The sequence below is a fragment of the Ambystoma mexicanum genome, chromosome 11 (genome assembly GCF_040938575.1).
Source record: "Ambystoma mexicanum isolate Mex_15411 chromosome 11, UKY_AmexF1_1, whole genome shotgun sequence".
NCBI lineage: Eukaryota > Metazoa > Chordata > Amphibia > Caudata > Ambystomatidae > Ambystoma > Ambystoma mexicanum.
The window spans coordinates 1274561612-1274582978 of NC_090934.1; positions in this window are offsets into that span (position 1 = coordinate 1274561612).

Here is a 21367-nt window from a genome sequence, read left to right on the forward strand (position 1 = left end):
CCACAGGAGGTGGGGTAGCCATCATTGCCAGGAGAAGTCTACAACTCAGAGCTAGTCCCATTGAAGATATCTCAGGCTATGAACTTCTACTAGTTAAACTCGCCGCAAACAACAAAACCATTCTCAATACTGTAGTAATATATAGGACTCCTAGTACCAACAGCAAACCTGAAATAGATATCCCACTACTTCTTACACCTCTCATCAAACCTCATACCAAATGCATCCTCTTCAGAGACCTTAATCTAGGATTCAATGATGACCAAGACCTCAAAGCTACCACCTTACATCTAGCCCTACAAGATATGAACTTCACCCAATTAGAGAACGTGCCTACTAATGCAAGGGCAGAACCCTGGATTGGATACTGACGCTAAACACTAGCCTAACCATCGACTCAACCATCTCCCTTGACTGGACTGATTACTTTCGCATAACATTTTCTTTTAAGGTTGAGGAGCCTCATCCTCCTAAAACCAAAACCTTGGTCACCATTTAGGCCAGAAATCCACGCAAGCTCACGGCAGAAAACTCCCCCCCCCCACCCTTAACAAAACTCTTGAAAATAATCTAGTCACTAGCGACGACCCCAATATCATTGCAGACCACTAGCATAAATGCCTCACCACCACCATTGATAAAGTAGCACCTATTCTAACCAAAACACACCAAATTGATAAAAAGAACCATTTCTGGTTTGACGACGAGCTGGTTTCCTTGAGAAGGACCAAACGCTCCTGCGAACATGCCTTTATCAAATACCCCACTCTGGAGTCAACCAAAGCCTTCAAGGATGCTAACAAAAATCACAAAACAGCCATCATCTCCCACAAAGCCAATGCATTTAACATGCGTATCAGCAATGCCTCTTCAGACTGCAAAGAAGTTTTCACTATTCTCAGAGAATTTGAAAATCCCATTCCGAGTGCCTCCCCTTCCAATTCCAGCAAAGAATGGTGCACCACTATTCAAAACGCTCTCACCGCTAAAATAGACCTACTACAAAATAAAATCTCTACCAAAAGACTGGGCCTAGCCGAAAAAAATCCTCCCATCACCAACCCCGCTCCTACCCTCACAGCCACACCCAACTCCTTCACCCCGGTCACCCAAGAACAGGTGCTCAACACCATTTCCAAACTCAAAGCATACAACTGCAAAGGGGACAACGTACCAGCCAAATTAGTGAAAGCCTGTGCAACCACACTCGCCCCCACCATTACTAACTTCATTAACTCCTCCTTCTCCACCAACACAGTCCCAGCCAGCAATAAAGAAGCCTGGGTCACCCTGTTACTAAAAAAAACAACATTGGAATCCTTAGTACCCACCGACTATTGGCCAATAACAACAGTCCCCTATCTCCTCAAAATCATAGATAAAATAGCTTACACTCAGATTCAATCTCACCTCGAACAGAACCAGCTTCTGGGAACCAGACAATCAGGCTTCAGACCCAACCATAGCACGAAACGGCTCTCTTGGACCTCCGAATCCAGATGGATACCATCAGAGACTCAGGGAAGCTCTGTATTCTACTGCTGCTTGACCTTTACGTAGCTTTCGACCTTGTGGATCACAATAAGCTGTGCCCATCACTAGCCAATGATTTTCACTTCTCAAATGACGCTACTCTTTGGGTAAAATCCTTCCTTGCTGAACAAACTGTGAGAGTGTCTATAGGTAAGGAAGCTGCCAACCCCATTCCAGTCCCCCTAGGAGCACCCCAGGCCTCCTGCCTCTCCTTTACTCTATATAACGCATACACAAAACTCTTCTATGCTCTTGACGATATGGGTGTCATCTACACTAACTTTGCAGATGACACTCACTCAGATCCTCATACCTATCTCAGGTAACTATGACCAGGATATAGTAGCCATCAACAAAATGTACTCCATCATTCAAAACTGGATGGCTCTCAATAGCCTCTGTCTTAACAATGAGAAGACCGAAATCCTCATTGTAGGCTCACCACCCAAAATAGCAACCCTCCATGCAGACTACAAGTCTATCAATATAGACGGTGCCCTGATACCAGTCCTTAAACAGGTAAAAACACTAGGCATTTATCTGGACGCTAACCTCACCATGATTAAACACATCAACGCACTGTCCTCAGCCACAGCCCACACCTCCAAGTTGATCGCTCTCAGTCGACAATTCTTGACACCGTCTAATTGCCTCACTCTAGCCAGAGCCCTGATACTATCGAAGCTTGATTACTGGAACATACTGCTTCTAGGCACCTCCAACACTAATCTCTGCAAACTACAACTCCTGCAAAATAAAGCATTAAGAACAGCACTAGGGATATCAAAAAAGGAACATATCTCCAAGATTAGAAAAGATGCCCACTGGCTCCCCATCAACGCCAGAATCATTTTCAGAACTCGGTGCATTGCGCATAAATCCCTCTCTAATAAAGCCCCCTTATATCTGAACAACACCATTTAGAGAACAAAAAATAACACCAGAACATTGAGATCCAACGACAATCAACCACTAGTGTTACCCCACTACAACAACACTAGAGCAGGAGGCAGCAGCTTCCCTGTCCTAGCACCTAAACATTGGAAGTCCCTAGCCATCAGCATCAAACTTCCTTTCACAGTTTAAAAAAACAGCTTAAGACCTGGTTGTTCAACCAATGCTAGTACTATATTCTATCAAACATTAGCACAAGCCCCCCCTTTCCCCTGTACAATACTGCATAAAATCTGTATATAACTGTAAAAATAAAATTGTGTGTTAATTTCTATGTTTATGCTAACTGTAATGTAAGACTAACTACCAAGTGGTCTGTAACCACGCAGTGATACCCCAGGGTCTGGGTGTGTAACAAATGAAAAATAAATAAATCTGTCTTGTTTTCCATCTTATTATGCAGGTCTGTCAACAACGGTATGGCCTCTGTCAAGGTTCCATTTAGTTCATTGTGAGAAGGTGTAAAAGTGCAACATGATGGCCTGATTTTGGTTCAAACTCCTCCTTCCATCGCTGTGATCATATCAAGGACATATCAGTTCTGAAGGGTCATCAATCACATGGCACTCAGCTCTTCATTAACGGCATTGAATCCCTTTATGGTAGCACTGATTGGCTGCAGACGCTCTCACCTAGTGATCTGTAACCACTTGGCGTTTGCCACTGTTTGGATTCCAGGCATGAAGATAGTTGTCAGTATCATAGTAGTCTTGCTGAATAACCTGTGTTCCTCAGGAATGGAGTCATACGCTTTTATCAATTTGGCTGAGAAATAATTCTCTCTTCTTGTTCGCCGGAGAAGTTCAAACAATCTTCTTTTCTTCAAATGAGCATCCACCTTTGGAAATTCACCAATGTTCAGATAGCTCCGAGGAATCACTAATGCTGAAACATGAGTCAGCACCAAGGAACATACTCCACCCCATTCCTTAGGTAACGTCATATAGGCTCTATTTCCATAATCCCAATATCGATCCATGAGGACAGCTGTCCCTTCTCCCATCCTGGGAACATCAATTGTGGTTTTGCATTCTTTGTTATATCCCACGCGATTCTTTCCATGTCTTTGGAAGCATAGTGTTGCATTATCCAATGGGATTATAACTACTGGGCCCAATTTTCTTCTACCCATGTCAACAGTTTGGAGTGCTTGACCCATTACTTCAAGCATCCATAATTCACCTTCTGTACTTCTTGTACGTAATCTGTTTTCAACAGTTGAGCTAGACAGGACATAATTCCTTCTTCCCATCCCTTCTTGGAATTCACACATCCATAGATCAATAATTGAGTGTGTTTGCAAAATCCAGGTGATCTGGCCATTTCTGTCACATCAGGGCAATTCATCCTCTTAATTTCTTTAATGATCACTTCATCCTGTACCGCGGAAGGATGCAGAAGCATCTTGCTTCTGCATCCAGGCTCCTTTTCCATCTGTAGAGTTTTGATGTAGTCAGCCTGGTATGGAAACAACCATTTTGATCTCCATTGCAAGGTCGCCCAACTCCCTTGGAATTGTCCTCGAGTAGTACATGTTGCAAGAGGGCTGAGGCACTTTGCACTGTGCTCTGGAACGTCTCTTGCAATGAAAGTCCTTACTGTATTCATAGCATAGGGGATGAGAGAGCAGACGTAGCAACCCTCCTTAGATGCTTTCTCCACCCCACTTGTTTATGTGTTGGTACCATGTATTATTCCCTAGGTGAGCTTTATTATCTAGATAGGTATTTATCCCTTCACTATCTTCCTCTGCATCTCCTGTGTCTTCCAAAATACATATAGTAATCAAAAAGCCGGTCTTTATTTGTTTTCATAGTATGGAGAACCATAGGAACCTCTCCTTCAGCTGAAGTACTAAGATGATAGAGACTGTGAAAGATGAGGAACAGAAAGACAACAAGAACAATCATGCAAATGAATATTATACATAAATCTGGGCATCCATTTCTTCCGCCATCTTTCTGCTTGCTGAACTTGTTTACCTTCTATAATCATGCCATTTTCTTCATTAATCGTTTTTAATACAATCATCAAATTCTTTAATATTTGCAATTGTAATACGTGTTCAATTATAGCAACAAGGAGTCTTTTTATCACTCAATGGTTTTTAGGATCCTGTAAGAAAGTGTGAATATTACTGTCTCTTCTGACAAGGGCAGGGTAAGATTGAAGTATGAATACAAACACAGCAACCACAAGCCAATGAACGTCACTGTCGACAGATACCATATGTTTGATCACTTAAAACAAATATTTTGTACAAAATGAATCTGGATACTGGTCTAGTTTCCCATTTCTGATCAAGAACTGACATTTAGGCATGACTCTGATGGATTATTCTCTACTTCAAGATATTTTTTAAAGTTAATTTCAAAATTAGTGGAATTCTCTGCAAGTCTTTGCACTTCCTGCTAAAATATCTACAAGGAGTATCTATTGAATTCCAGTCCAAATAGAGTATATGTTAATCACTCGTTGTTTTATGGTCCATCTTCTTGGTCATCAATCGAGTCTGCACACATGGACATTTTTCTTCTTGTCTTGCCTCTGGATCGGTAACAGTAGGAGGGAAGGTTTTGCCTTTATAAATCTTCACATTGCCCAGGTGCAACCAGGCTCTTCTTCCTTGTATCTTAGCAGCAGAAGGTGACACTTCTTCGATAATAAAACAGGCATGAAAACGTGGCTCAAGCAACTTCTTGGTAAAAATGTCAATTAACACTAGGCCCCCAACATATAATTTAGGTGGTGGTAATAGTTCACTTAGGTTGGTTGCCGAATTATCTTCTTCCATGTTTATAGACCGACCCCCCTGCCGCTTGACTTGTTCTGAAATGAAAGAAATACTAGAGGTCATAAATGTTAAATAATCATGCATCTCGTCACCTTACATTTTTGGTACTCTCTGGGCATCACTTTTACTCGTAGACGGAGGTGGAAGAGTTGTCCTCATTCAACGCCCTGCCACTAGTTTGTGTGGGGTGAGGTGGTGGTCTGACCCGGGCATAGAAAGGCAAGCGGTAGGCAACACAGCCATCCCTTTTTTAAAGTCAATTTAATCTTGCCAATCCTTTCTTTAAGGAGGCTGCTGAGTCACTCACATATCCCATTCACTTGCAGGTGATAAGCAGACGAGAACTTGTGTTTTATATTTAATAAAATCCCTATCTGTTCAAATAACCTATTAACAAAATGTGTTCCATTATCGGATCGTAGTACCTCACACGCACCCCACCTTGGGAACACTTTGTGCACTAAAAACTTTGTTGCTCAAGTGGCATCAGGGTGTGTATACGGAGCTGCCTTGATCCACCTAGAGAAGGAACACACCACCACTGATAGATACCTATATCCATTACATGTCTGCAGAATATCCACATAATCAATATGTAAATGCTGAAACTGACCATTTGGTCGAGGTATTACTCCCCTGATCATTCTCAGTGTATGCCCAGCAGTAAACGCTTGACACACGATGCAATTCACCATAAACAGTGCAACGTGTTCCAACAAATTAGGAATTAACCAGTCTTCTGCAATACTAGCAGCAAGACTTTCTCTAGTTACATGCGCGGGTATGCAGCTGTTCAAGTGCAACCTTTAATACAGTTACTGGCATTACTGGCTTTCCAGTGCTATCCCGTCGCCATAAAGCTTCCGTGGGGGATAGAAAAGACCCCCTTCTTTCCAAAGTTCATGCTCTTCCTGTGGTGCGCTTCCCTGAATCTCTAGTAATTGAGTTATTCACAATTTATTAAACCCTTCCCGTACCAACATGGTTGTAAATGAATTTCCTTCAATATCTTCAGTATCAAAATTCAATATTTCAGGAGAATATGCAACCCTATTGGCTTCTGCATTTGCGGCTTCTTTTCCACAAGAGTTACAATCTGTTTGTTTAGTATACTCTGCACATTTAATGACCGTTATGGCTACTGGGAGTTGTAGTGCCTTGATGAGTCCCTCCAATAAGGACGCATGTTGCACCGGAGTGCTGTCTGCGCAGAGGTAGCCCCCTCCTTTTCCAATGTGCCAAACCTGCATGTAAGTTGACGTCACGTAGGCAGAGGCACTGAACACCGTCACTTCCTGCCCTTCATGTTTCTGAAGCGCATCAATAAGCGTTTCTAATTATGCTGCTGTGCTGAAAAATGAGACTGTACTCTTGCACTTGCTACTACTTCCAACTCTCCATTTAATCTGTGTCTACTGCTGCACCTGAATGCCTTTCCCCACTAGTCTTATCAATTTGTTAAGAACCGTCAATAAAAATAATCTCCCCTTCTGCTAAAGCATTCCCTTTCACATGGGGTATATCATCATAACATTCAACATAATTGGCACAGTCATGCACATGATCACTTTCTTCTACTTGCTCAGCTATGAATGTGGCTGGGTTTACTATTTTACATCTTACGATTTTAATCGCTGGGTTGGAAATCATTACCTGATAAGTGGAAGCTCTCTGGGATGTCAACGTGCTCTTGGGTTACTCTAGAATAGCTAATAGAGCATGCTCCACGAAGAGGGTCATAGACCAGCCCATGACAATACTTGTGGACTTCTTAATTGTGAACACAGCAGCTGCCAAAGATTATTCAAAAGGGAAGTCCTCTAATAACTCGGTCTGAAATCTCACTGTAATATGCCAAAGGTTTGTACCCTAATGTGGTTTGTTGTGTAAGCACTACTGTCATTACTAACCCATTTGTGTGTGAAAACAAATACAATTCCTCAGCGTCATTGGGAATCCCTAAAACTGGGGCTGTACAAATTGCTTTTTTCAATTCTTCAAATCTTTCCTCAATTTCTTCAGTCAATTCTAGCTTTATTTTACCAACGTATGCTTTCTTTGATGCTTGCAGAAGTGGTCTCGTGTACATGCTATAATCAAACACCTAGGCTATAAGGTAATTACACAAACCCAGAAACTGTTGCACTTGCCTCACTGTGTTTGGTTTTAATGTTTTCATGATTGCCTCGGCTCTATCAGGTGTCACTTTCTTTCTTTGATGCAAAATCATATGACCTATGTATAACACCTCTTCTTGACAGTATTGTAACTTCTCTTTGTCCACCTTATACCCTTTGTCTGCTAAAATAGTCATTTGTTGGACAGAATCTTGCCTGCACTCCTTCTCTGTGGTGCTACAAATCAATATGTCATCTACCTACTGTATCACCTCGCTTTTGAGATTGATATTCCCTAGATCCATCTGTAGAACTCTGTTAAATATCGATGGGGACTCACAGTACTCTTGAAGCAAACTAGTATGTTTTAGTCTCTTTTGGTGAAACGTAAATTAAGTCAAGTCTTTGGAGTCCTTGTGTAGCGGGACCGAGAAAAACACATTTTTCAAATCGTTCACAGTGAAATATTGAGCTTCTAGTGGGATACTACACAATATTGTTGCTGGATTGGGAACTAAAGGAAACTCAGCATCTACAATCTGGTTAAGAGGTCTCATATCCTGGATACATTTCCACGACCTCACTTAAGATTTCTAAATCAGATACACAGCGGTATTACACAATGACTCTGATGGCATCAGAATCCCTTGAGTCATCCGTACTGAAATAGTCTGAAATATACCCTCATCAGCTTCTCGAGACATGGGGTGATGCTTTACGTGGGGTAAAATTGCTCCTTATTTTAACCTCCCCTACCCCCTTCAGTAAACCTACATAATAAGGGCCTGTGGTCCATAAGGCACTTGGCACCTTTTCAGTATCCTCCTGAAAAAATGCTGGTCGCTGCTGCATTATTGCCATTCTCTGTGGGACCTCCCTCTTCTCTATCCTTATCCAGCACGTAATGCTCATGAAGAACACTTCATCATCGTTGTGGTCCTCCCTGAACATATCATCATCAGTTATGTCAGTCAATCTGTACCCCTCCTCAAGAGCTATCACTGTTCTCCATGGTCTACCCTCATCGTCTACTCCTTCAAGCATTGCCATTTTACTTTGCACTATAGCTGCTTCCAACTCTATAGGAATAGTGTGTCCACCCTCCTCATCCATAGGTATTTGTGGTCTAAACAGAAATTCGTCAGGTAGCCTCACAATCTTTCCCCACCAAGCCTGGTAGCCATGTTAGTAAAATGCTTATTCATATAGAAACATTTCTGGATCTACTGAAATGCCTCGCAGAGTCACTTGCCCTGTGAACACCAGTATAAACTCTCCCATGTTTAAATAGCGTATTCCTGGAGTGGAGTACACTATTCCTTGGTCAGTAAATGAAATCGTCATGTTAAGTTTTGTCATTAAATCTCTTCCTAAAATATTAACCGGTGTCTGTCGCGAGTATAACAGAGGAACAGACATTTTACATTCTCCTATGGAGACTGGCATTTTATCAGTAAAAGGAACTCGACTTGTAGCTTGAGAGAATCCTTGAGCATTCATGGCAATACCTGACATTGGATATTTTCCCTCTCGTATAAACAAACAAGTATCTCCAGTGTCTACAAGAAAAGGATTTTCCTGCTATCGTCACATCGACCCTTGGTTCCTCTTGGGGTTCTGGTTCCATAGATAGTACTGAACACATCAAGTCACCATGTGAACTGTCCTATTGTGGATACAAGCTCATCCCCGCCCCTGTGAAAGGGTTTCCGCCTACCGCAGTGACATCTCCTATTCTAGGTGTCAATATTTGTCCTGTATTTGCATACTGTTTTGTCTGCATAGAAGCTTGTTGTGACTGCCCTTATGGCGGATTAATTTGTAGTTGTCCCTGCTGCTGCACCTTCTGTATTTGCAGTGTTTGTGCTTGATAAGATGTGTGATCTTGGGCAACTCCCTCTCTGGTGTGTTTGCTGTATGGCTGAGGATAAGCTATCCCCCCTCTAGAAAACTGGCAATTTTGTACATTCCCATGGCTCCCACCTACGTGCGCATTATGTCCTATTATTTCACAATTCAAACATACTGGAGGAACCCTCCTATTAATCCCTCCTTGGTTCGTCCCTCCCTGAGTATTCTGTTTCTAATTCTGTGTATTTTGAAACACACCTTGGTTATTCTGAAATCCGCCTCCTCTTCCTCTATAACCGATACCTCTGCCTCATGGCGTAAACCCATATCCACCTTGGTCCATCGGGCGTGAATTATTTGCCTGCGATGTATCTATTGCTTCCTGCATTCCCAATCCTTCTCCACTTGTAAGTACTGCCCCTTCTGTGCCAAATGTTGCCAATATTTTCTGATCTAACTTGGCTTCCTCGATCTTCCTATTCTCATCTTTCTTCTTGGCTTTCTCTTGTAATAACTGACAATGGTGCACTATTGTCAGCTGTATCTCAGCCTATGGCTTCGCTTCCATCCCTACTTGTTTTTGCATCTGCCTCTTTACTGGCTCAGGCAACCCCTGATAGAAAATATGGTAAAATAATGCCACTGTCCTTTCCCACGACTTGCGAGTTTCATGCTGCCATTTCTCCTGAATATCCTGAATGTAAGCAATAGGGTCTTCATCTTCCTTCATTTTACGTGTCATAATTGCACCTATATCTGATGTGCCAGGATAATGTACTCTGAGAGCCCTCAAAACATCTGCTCTACAATTATTAAATGGCGCTCCATCATGCGCTGTGTTTTGTGCAGTTATGCTTGAATATCTCGCTCTTCTCCAAATGTCGTCAGCTTTCTCCCCAAGAATAGCTGCCAGTAGGACGTTCATGTCCCCTATGTCCAGCTAATTTTCTCCTGTCATCTTCTCTAATTCATATATCCATTTCCTAGCCCCCGAAGTCAAACTAGACAGTTTACATTTTAAGTTATCCTTGTCCATCTGTGGTCATGGAATGTATTGCGGCATTGCTCCCCTCTTTTCTCACAAAGGAAACTGCGTAAACCCCATCCCATAATCGGATCCCACTATTATTCTATCCATGGCAGGCATAATGGCCCCTGTCTGTCTCCTTGTCTGTAATGATCTTAACCTGCTCACACATGGTGGAGACTGTCCCTTCTCACTACACGATCATCCTCAGGGAAGCTCAGGATATGCTATGGATTTGGTGTTCTATCTTTAGGCTGTTGCTAATCTGACCATCTCACTTCCTTATCCATGTGTAGACTTCCCTCAGGGGTGCACGGGTTCCCTCCTTCTGCCCCAAGACCGGACTCTCTTTCCTCATCTGACATATCTAGTCCTCAACCAGTGTGACTCTCATCCCCTTCACCCTTATCTAAGTTCAGTCTGCTCAAAGACAATGCCCTGCCTTCATCACTAAACACATTTCCTTCCTCACTTTGTAATTAAGGTACTCGAGTTCCATACTCACCAACTTGTCTTAACTGTTGATAGACTTTATCGGTCCTTTCTCCAATGCTCTATGCATCAAATCTTTCTTCTTCTAGCGCTACTCTAGATACTGCTGGCATTACTTCCTTTATCAGAAGAATCACTCCCACTATATTCCATCGTATTTCTGGACTCTGCCTCATTAGTTCTTTACAAATGAGACAGGCATCGAAACCTTGCTGTCTCCTCTTTTGTTCTATTTCTTCATTGTCTTGCCTTTTCTTTCTCACATCCCTTCTAATTCTTTCTTCCTCTTGCCTTCCGTCTTCTCCTCTCTTCACTCCTTCCCTTCTTTCCTCTTCTTCTCTTTGTCTCTGTAATCTTTTGTCCCTTGGTCGTTGTGCTTCTTCCTCCTCTCTCTTTTCCTTCCTTTGAGTCCCTTTCTTCTATCGCTCTTTGTCTATTGTCATACTTTCTCTGTTCTGCCCGTTCTTCAATTTCCTTGTTCTTCCTGATATATCTGTTCTTGTCGCTCCCTGCTCATTCTCTTTCAATCTTTCCTCTCGTTCCTTATCCTTTCTTTCTTGTTCATCCGTGTCTTCCCTTTACTGAACTTCCTTGATACTTTTCCCATGTATCTTGAGTAATATCTGTCCTCCCATCTATTCGTTTTGTATGAGCGCTGCCTCCTCAGCCTTATCCTCTTCTACTTTCCATCTCTTGATTTTCCTGTCTGTTTCTGTCAATAAATTTGACAGCTCACTTCTTCCTTCATTGTCTTGAATGACTTTAAAAATATCTTCCTTTCTTTTAATCTCTTCTGGACTATCGTCGCTACTGTAAGCAGGGGTTTGATATATCGGATTACTAAACCCCGTCACTGCTCTTAGTTTCTTTAAAGGTTACATGCTGATCTCTTCTGTAGCAACACTTTTTCCCTCAAGCAAGGTAAGGGGAACTGAGGGCTCAATGCCTTCCCCCTTATGCTGGTTAAGTATCCACTCCTCAAGTGGCGGGCCTTCTCTTTCTTGTTGCTACATCTTCCAGAGCTCTAAAATCGTGAATCTTTTCTCTAATTTCTTCCTTGTGTACACAGCGTGCAAGTCTGTGGTCATGCGTTGTAATACCGCTATTGACAACGATCCCCCTTGTGGCCAAGACATGAACATTTTATCTGCTGTGCCCTTTACCCATTCCACACTGTACTGTTTGAGCTAGGGCATGTGTTTTGGCAGTGTCTTGCATAGGTTCATGAGAGGAGTCTCAATTGACTGTCGATACTTACCAGACCGTTAAATTAACCTTTTAACTTGGATTACATCACCACTTTTCAACATTTTAAAAACAACAAATATAAGCAAACACCATCCATTGCTGCTCAATCCTCTTGTTTCGATAGCTTGTCTATTCTTTTTGATTGGCGCCAATCATTTTACTACACTTTTACTCACTGTTACTTTTTCAATTCTTCACAATCACTAGCACTCTTCGATATTTTACTTAACAAACAACAACTAGACTAGTCAGACATTTACACTTTATAAACACTGTGATCACCTCTTCCCTCGCCTTTACTTTTTACCCTGTACAGGGTTTGAGACATCACCTTACATAGGGCCTCATCACGAGTTTGGTGGTAACCCTTAAATCCGGCGGTCGCGCTATTACCGCCGGATTTAAGGGTCCGCCAAATCAGGGCTTCGGCGGATTTCTCCCCAGCTCTGAGCTGGGGGGAAATCCGCCAAAAATTCGCGCTATTACCACCGGCAGGAAATCCGCCGGTGGTAAGAGCGTGAAAATTCCCCATTGAGCCCAATGGGGAATGGGGCATTCCCGAATGGGCTCAGTGGGGAATGGGGAATTCCATTACCGCCAAACCCGTGATCCGGCGCTAATAGCGCCGGGGGTTTGGCGGTAGGGCTAATACCACCAGCGGTAATACCGCCGGCGTTACCGCCCAACTCGTGATGAGGCCCATAGTCTTGACTACAGGTTTTATTTTTCACCCTACCCCCATTGGGGTTTGAGATCTCTACTTCTGATTCCCTTAAATCAGGACTCTCTAGGCGTGTCTCATATCTCCACAATTATTTCCTGTTACTCAAAAATTATTACAATCATGTCCCCTTATTTGCTGTTCCCCTTAGTCTACTCACCATTCATTAATTGACTTGAAGCCTTCCGTATCGACTCCTCCTTCAATCCGACCACTTTGCCTTCTGTCTGCAGAGCGCCCGTGGAAACCGGGCAGGGATTTTAGGAATGTGCATGTAAACGATGGGATCACACAGATTAACTCTGAGTCCAAATAACTGAACCAACTCAGGAAGATGGCAAAGTACTGGGTCTCATTACAAGGTTGCCGGTCTGGAAACAATGGTGCCGGTAAGCTAGCTGGTACCGTTGTTTACAGACCAGCAAACTATGAGTTCTGCGAGCGAATGTGTTTCTGGCTGCCAAGTCTGACCTGGCAGGCGGAACGGCACCTTCTCACAGACCTTGCACCGGCACCATACACCAATGGTGATGGTGCATCCGTCCTCCCCATTGAGTCCAATGGGACTCGAATGGGAATGGGTTAGTAATGTTTTCCGTTGCCCGGCAATAGGGAATTACGGGACAGCCGGGACTGTAATTCCCCGGTACGTCCCCATTGCCGGGTGCTGGAGAAAAAAATTACTCCGGCGGCAGCCGTGCCAGTATTTACAGGCACAGCTGCCGCTGGAGTCATAATGAGGCCCACTGTTTTATTAACAATCATCTAAAACAGGGAGTTACAACGAACATCAACCGACGTACGCTTGATTTCTCTCAGCGATCTTTTTACACAACATAGACTTTATACTAAAAAATACGTCAGAGGTGTCGTCATACTACGTGGTAAATAATGACAAACCTACGGAGGTTCGGGATAGGCTTAAGGGGAACATCTAAGTAAACTCTGTGTAAGAACTGGGTTTGTAATTGGCTGCCCACTGTCAGGTGGACTACATATGCCTACCTCTAAAAAATGTAATCTTCAAAAACATTAGGTATACAGTTTCTTCTTGGTTTCTCAAACTATAAGGTCCTTCGTTATATGGACCTCTGCAACTGGTTGGCACGCTTGTGCCATGTCTGGAACATTCGGTTCACTTAGAAGCACATAAGCCCAGACCCAGGTGCAAGGAGGTGGGCCTAACTCTACCATCTCTACTCAATTATCCGAACATCTCTCATCGCCCATGCCTTCTGCCATGAGGATTGTCTTTGAACTTGGTCTTGCAAAGTATCCTTGACTCTAAGAATACACAGGCGTGCAGGCACTCATTATCGTTGTTCTAGGACTACGAGTTCAAACTCTATTTTCATCCTTGGCTCACCTGACAAGATACCCCGATTTGGTCCATTTTGCAGATTTTAAATGTCTTAAATTAATTAAACTTGGCACTCTCAGCGTTCTTTCTTTGGACCATAACAAGGGATGATTCATCCTTTGTATGTTCGCTTCTTTCCAGAATAGATAGCTGACCTTGGCTGCTTTAATCTTGACTTCAGGCCAGACAGCCTCGCCATGCAGCTCCAGGATTCAAGTTATTCTTGCTGCAACATAGTTTTTCATTGTTGTCTCTGTCTTCCATCCGATCCCCCTCCCTTGCCTCCTCGCTCCTTGAAACACTTGTGTATAAGCATGTTATAAATGCCATATCATATCATATACCATATCATGTTAGTTACAAAGAACGTTTCTGGTTTGCCAAAACTGCAATCCCGCTTGCCACAGATCCTTGAGTTTACTTACAATCAGTTCTAATTTGTGAATCATACTGTTACACAGCGAGAACAATTATGGACTAAAACAGATACAAGTAAAACATTAATTTAAGCAAAAAATCTCTTTCAAGAAGTGCATATGTTATTATAACCAGGCCAGCACAGTCCTTAAGATAGGCGATGCAGTTATTTTTAAATTACAGTTTGAAACTCCTATGGATTGTTCTGTGTACAATTATATATGCTGGAAAAAACCCAAAATGTTTAAACGTAACCTATGGAATGAAAGACAACATGTTTCTAGATCTCCCTTATTTTGGAGACTGTGAGAAACATGGGCAAAACAAGTGTATTCTACACACTCAGCTCTGTGCTTAGGAAAGGGAAGGAATCTCAAGCTATTTTGCCCACCAGCATATGCCCCGGGCAGCACATTGCATGAGTAAACTTAGCTGTATGCATTTAGATCGCTATAGTAAATGCTGTGTCAGTTGCAGATGAGATGGGGTCAGTGCCATGAAAAGAGGCCTGGGCAGGGTCAGACTGGCCTATTTGGCAATAGGCCCATTGCTGAATCAAAAACACAAAATGCTGGTGTGGGCCCATTTATTTGGAACAATTGGGCCACTTTTATGGCCAATATGCACAGCTGCAGAACATCCCACACAAACAAGGGCACACCAATGAATACAGCGACAATGCACATCAGCACCAACTCAATGACTCCACATCTCCAAATATAAAGTCACACAGAGCCATTCCATGCCCCCATCCCAGGAAATGTATCAGTGCAATTTGGCGCTAGTACTCTATGTGCAGCAATGGCACGATGATGATGTCGCAGTCACTGCTGCACCCCAGTTGAGGAGGAAGATTTGGAGGGGTGCAGGTCTTCCGCACCGGGGTTTCTCTCTTCGGCATGTCTGACATGGAGGTCTACTGAAGGTATCGCTTCCATCCACACATCATCATGGACATGTTGGAGGAGTGGGAGGGTGATTTGCACTCCACCACGTGCGGCCACATTCCATCAGGGCACATGTGAAGCTCCTTGCCGCCTCGCACTTCTTAGACACTGGCTCCTCCGGAGGACTAGTGGCATCACTGCAGGCATCTCCGAGGCCACACAGTCACGCTCCCTGCACCAGGTCATGGCATGCATCATATAATGCAGCTGACACCATGTGCACATGCCCTTGACCCAAGATGAACAAAGATGTGTGGCTCGTGCATTTTACACAGCACTCCAAATTTCCCCGGGTCATCAGTGCCATCGACTGCACTCATGTCCTACTATTTACCCCTCCAGAACTGAGCTCACATGTACCGGAACCAGAACCACCAGCACTTCACCAATGCCCAACTGGTCTGTGATGCTGGTGAGCTGTTCATGGATGTGTACACCAATTTCTCGCCCATGACAGCAACATATCCCAGATCTCCATCATGTGTTCCCAGTTGAAAGCCAGACATTATGGGGATATGCAGCTGAGAGGGGTATCACCCAAAAAGATTGAGGGCGAAAAGACAGAATCCCAAAAGACTGAATATGGGATGCTCAATTTGACTATATATATCTCCCCCCATATATATGTGGTCAAAGGGGGAGAAGAAAAGAAAATAAATTCGGTATTTTGGGATTTGTTTTTTATTTTCAGGCAAATCACCCAAATTCACAGAAAGGTAAGAACTGCAACTCCGACCACCTACCACCACAAACACGCATCCACACACAGGCGCACAGGCACATGACCACGGCAACACGTGCATGCCTTCACTGGGTCCACACAAAGGCAACTAGCACTCATCTATCACCACACATGAAGGAACACCCAAGGTGCACTGACACCAATTATGCCCTTCCTCATGCTGGTAATGCCGGTTACCGATTGAGGCTTTACCTCATTAAACCATAAGGCGGCCTGCCATTACGCAACACTAAAGGTACAATATGGCACACAGGGCCAGCAGGGGCATCATTGAGTGGTCCAAAGACCTCCAGAAGTCACAATTCAGATGCCTAGATCACTCGGAGGGGTGTCCTTCTGTACAGGCCACACATTGGGTGCAACAACATATTTGCCTGTTGCATCCTGCATAAAATCTCAGTACGCAAAGGTGTACATCTAGACCTAGTGCCTGAACTCAGGCCAGAGCCACACGCCAGGCCACTGACCCGGGGGGAGAAAAGTGTTACAGTTGCGCGGCACACAAGTGAACATCTGTGCACCTTGCTTACCAGATGCAACTGTGACAGACTGCAATAATGTATCTAGGGAGAGGCATAGTCAGAAGCCAGAATGGGACTTGAGACCCCCATCTAGATCTATTACCTGACCTCAGGCCAAAGCCACACGCCAGGCCACCGACCCGGGGGGAGACAAGTGTGACAGTAGTGCGGGTGAGGGAGCGGCTGCTCAGCTGCTTCTTCATAAGAGCATGCATGCTGCCAGAAAGGAATATTGACTGCACATAAGACGTTGTCCATGATGGAAGGAGGACATGTGCCAGGCAGGGCCTGCACACACTCACCTGCCTGAGACACACATGGAAACAGCCATCTGGCCACGCCAAAACATAGCAAACATGCACGCCTCCACACACACAGCCCTGCACTGCATGGAAGAGCAATGGACACATACCTACAATCAGAAAGACATGCCAGTGAAGCACATCCCCAACATTCCATAAGGGAAGGCCATGGAGTAAGTGGGGATCATCAGCAACTCAAAAGCAGACAGCTGCATACAAACCATCATGTACCCCTTAGCACCACTTGAACCAGCTTTACTGTCTACACATAGACACATACCACCACACCTGCACCCTACATGACATGGCAGAAATGGGCAACTGTCTGCATGGCATACACACAAAAATGACCAATTGCGCACAACACATCAAGAGACAACAACAGCACACTAGGCCGCCTGGTGAGTCTGTGCTGGTACTATGCTGTGCAGCCCTTCCTCTATCTTCCTCCTATCCTCTGCCGCCCTTTGGTACTCACCATCCCCCCTATCTATTCTAACTTCTGTACTATCACCTATCTTCCCTCTCTCACGAAGTCTGGAAGAAAAGAGTTTTAAAAAGACATTGTGGCCACAAACTCTGGCCTACCTATCGCACACACCTATGTCAGCGCAACTTCCAGATAGATTTTCACTGATATCCTCTTAATGTCCCTTCTCCAGATCTATGAAATCCTCAATGTATATCTACTCTCTCTCCTCTCTCCATTAGTGGTGGCACTAGATGGGAGGTACTCTTGGCGGACTTCTCATCATCCAGGTGTATCACTTAATGTCTATTACAACGGCACTGTCTTGGTTCAGGGTCCTCAACCCAGCCTCCTCCCCTTTGACCAGTGCTTGCTGTCCTTCATCACATTTCTTCCCACACCTGCTCCTCCTCCCCCTCCTTCTTCCAATCACTCTGTCCCTCCTCATCTGACCGGAGTTCCACGCTCCTGTACCCCTCCTTGGAAAACCTTCAAAGGCAGTGAGCTGCTGCATCTAGCCAAGCGTAATGCTCGTTCTACTTTCAATCACTGTGCCAACATCTGTCTCCTCCTTGAAGACCTTAACCTCGATATCCTTGCTCTCATGAGACGTGGTTCAATGCCAGATCAGTCACTGATTTTGACTCACTTCTCCCTCATGGCTATAAGATAATGTCTATGCTGTGCCCTAACCGCACTGGTGGTGGGGTTGCACTAATCTTCCCTGACTGTGTCCCTTCTTCCCTCATACCCACCCAGCCTTACTCTTCCTTCGAGAGCCTGGTCTGCAAACTGGTCATCTCTCCCACTTCCTCCCTGACCATTGCCACTATCTACAGGCCTCCTGGCTTTACTGCACTGTTCTACTTGGAATGGGCTGATGTCTCCTCCTCTCTTCCACCTCTAAACTCCTTTTCATGGGTGACTCCTCAATCACAACATCCACTGTCTTCTATTACCTCTGTACTTTTCTCTCCCTCTCCATTCACCCCGCTGGTCTTACACACTTGGCTAGACACACTCTCGACGCCATCATCCACACTGACCTCCTGCTTCCCTCGCCCTTGCCACCCCACTCCCCTGGTCAGACCATTCTTTCCTCTCACTGGAGCCCTCTCGGCCATCTGACTGTGACTCTCCAACCCGGCCAACCTCCTTCACGAACATTGGTCCGATGAAATGAGTTCAGCTGCTGCCTTTGCATCTACCTTCATCCCCTCCTCCCCCCACTGCAGACTCCACCTCTGGCACTGCTCTCAGAGACCTCCATCTTGTCATCACTGACAGTCTTGCCATTCTTGCCCAAGTCATGAGGATCTGCCTGAAACAAGCCTGTAAGCGTAACACCTGGTACGACTCTGAACTTGCAGCTCTGGAATGCAAGTGTAGAGCTGCGGAACATAAGTGGAACACCTCAGGCTCACCCTCTGACAAACTGTCCTGTTGCCTGCCCCAAAGGCAATAACGACTCAACCAAGAAAAGGGCCCACATCTAGGCTTCTGTCTCTGGTGCACCCAACAACATGGATGTATTCTGCAAAGAACTTGCCAACTCTTCTGCAGTCTCCACCATACTCCTGCCCTCCTAGGCCCTTTGCAGTGCACCGGCCACACACTTCACTGCAAAAACACAAGTTATCTTGAGCACCCTGGCCTCACTTTCCCCCTCTGTTTCCCCCACCCTCCTGCCACCCATGGCATGCCATCTCCTCTCTGACTCTCTCTCCTCCTTCTCTCCTATCACATCTGACAAGGTCACTAGAGTAGTCCACTCTATGAAGGTCTCCTCAAAACATGTCTCCCCCTGTTTTTTCAGAACTATTAAGGACAATATTGACTCCCTTGCCCCTGCACAAGCTGATTTCTGCAATCACTCTTTTACTACTGGGTCTTTCCACTTACACCATAACCACTATCTTATGTGCCCCCTCCTGAAAAAACCTTCTGCAGACCTGTCCTGTCCTTCTAACTACCACCCCATCTCTATCACCCCCTTTCTTGGGAAACTCCTGGAAAAGCTGGTCTTCCCCCAACCGACACAGCATACAGAGCAGGTTGGTTGCCTTCACGACCATCAATCTGGATTCTGAGCATCCAAAGGCACGGAAACTGCTCTTCTGAACACTTGTGAAGAGCTGCTTACATCTCTTGAGTCTAACTCTCCTGCTATTCTCATTCTACTTGATCTCGCCTCAGCATTTGACATGGTCAACCACTCTATCCTCATAAAACAGGTCCACAATACCTTAGGTATCTCTGAGCGGGCACTGGACTGGCTGACCTCTTTCCACAATAACCATCCCTCCCAGGTTATCCTGGGCTCTTTCTCCTCTCCCACCCCTATCTCTACCTGTGGCATCCCCGGGGCTCTAACATCTATCTTGCCCTGCTTGCACACCCAATTTCCACCTACTCCCTGAACATCCGGTGTTATGCAGATGACACACACCTCTTCTTCAAACTTCCCTCTGATATTCTCCTTATCTCCTCCATCATTCCTGACTGTCTATTCACCATCCAGTCCTGCTGTGCCCCCAATGATCTCTGCCTCAATGCCAGCAAGACTGAGATCCATGTCATCAGGACTCCTGCTCCCTCTTTCTTCCCCTCACTCTGGCCACCCGCTATGGGTTCTCCCACTTCTCTTTCATCTGAAGACAAAAACCTTGGAGCCATCTTCGACTCGTCTCTTTCCATCCTCCCTCAAATACAGGACCCACTTTCAACTCAACCTCCTCAAAGAAATCCTTCCTTTCCTCACATTTCTCCATAAGCTCAATGTCTCTAGAACACAGGTACTCTCTAGGCTTGATTACAGCAATAGCCTCTTTCTTAATATACCCTCTTTCTCTCTATGTCCCCTCCAACTAATCCAGAATAGGGTTGCAAGACTCATCCTTGGCGTCAGCCAAGGAAACCAATCTCCCCAGCCCTAAAAACTCTCAACTGGCTCCTGGTTGCTGCAAGGATCAAATTCAAATCCCACTACATCATCCATAAGGCTGTCTGGGGCCTGGGACTACGCTCTCCAAAACTGGCTCTCAAGAAGTACACTCCCTCCAGATCTTTAAACAGTGAGTTGGTGGACGATCCTTTGGAATAGCCTCCCCCTTCCTCTGCGTCTTGAGCCGGATCTCCTCAAATTCCAGAAGCTCTGCAAGACTCTCCTTTTCACCACCTCTTCCCCCTCCTCCCTCCTTTGCTAAACTCCACAATCACTGAGATTGGTGAGCAGGGCCCTTATGTGTCTACCCGGGTCCTGTTATCCCACCCCCAATCACCTTCAGCCTCTTCCCATGCCCAGCACTTGCCCTAGGCGCCCACCGGCCTGTGCTATCACAAGCCTGCACTTATTTATTTACTGGCGGTTGTCCACTCCAACCAAGTGATCTCTGCCAGTCACTTAACAGTTTGCAACATACTCCCTAGCACTTCTCTCCCTGTCATTCCTAGCACTTATCCCCCCTCACTCATTCACCCCTCTATAGGCTTGCATGCTCTGAATGCTCACAAGGCCTGGTAGGACTGCCTCTCTCTTTCATTATTAAATTTGCCTGTAACTCCCATGTTCCCTCTCTGTTGCCCTGTGGGCACTTAATTTACTTAATGTATAAGCACCTTACAAATGCACAATAAATACATTAATAAAATATGCTGTGACTCACATTTATTTGTATCTGCCATGTGTACCTATGTGTCGTGCTACCAAACGTAACCTGTCCATGATGTGTCTCATGCAGCAGTCCATTGGTTTTTTAGGCCAGTCGTGATTGGCATCACATCCATCCAGGGGGCTGACAGTTAGAATTGGCTGAGTGTGCTGGCTTTGACTGCGAACGTCATGTGCATGGTATCTATGTGACAGAGACAGG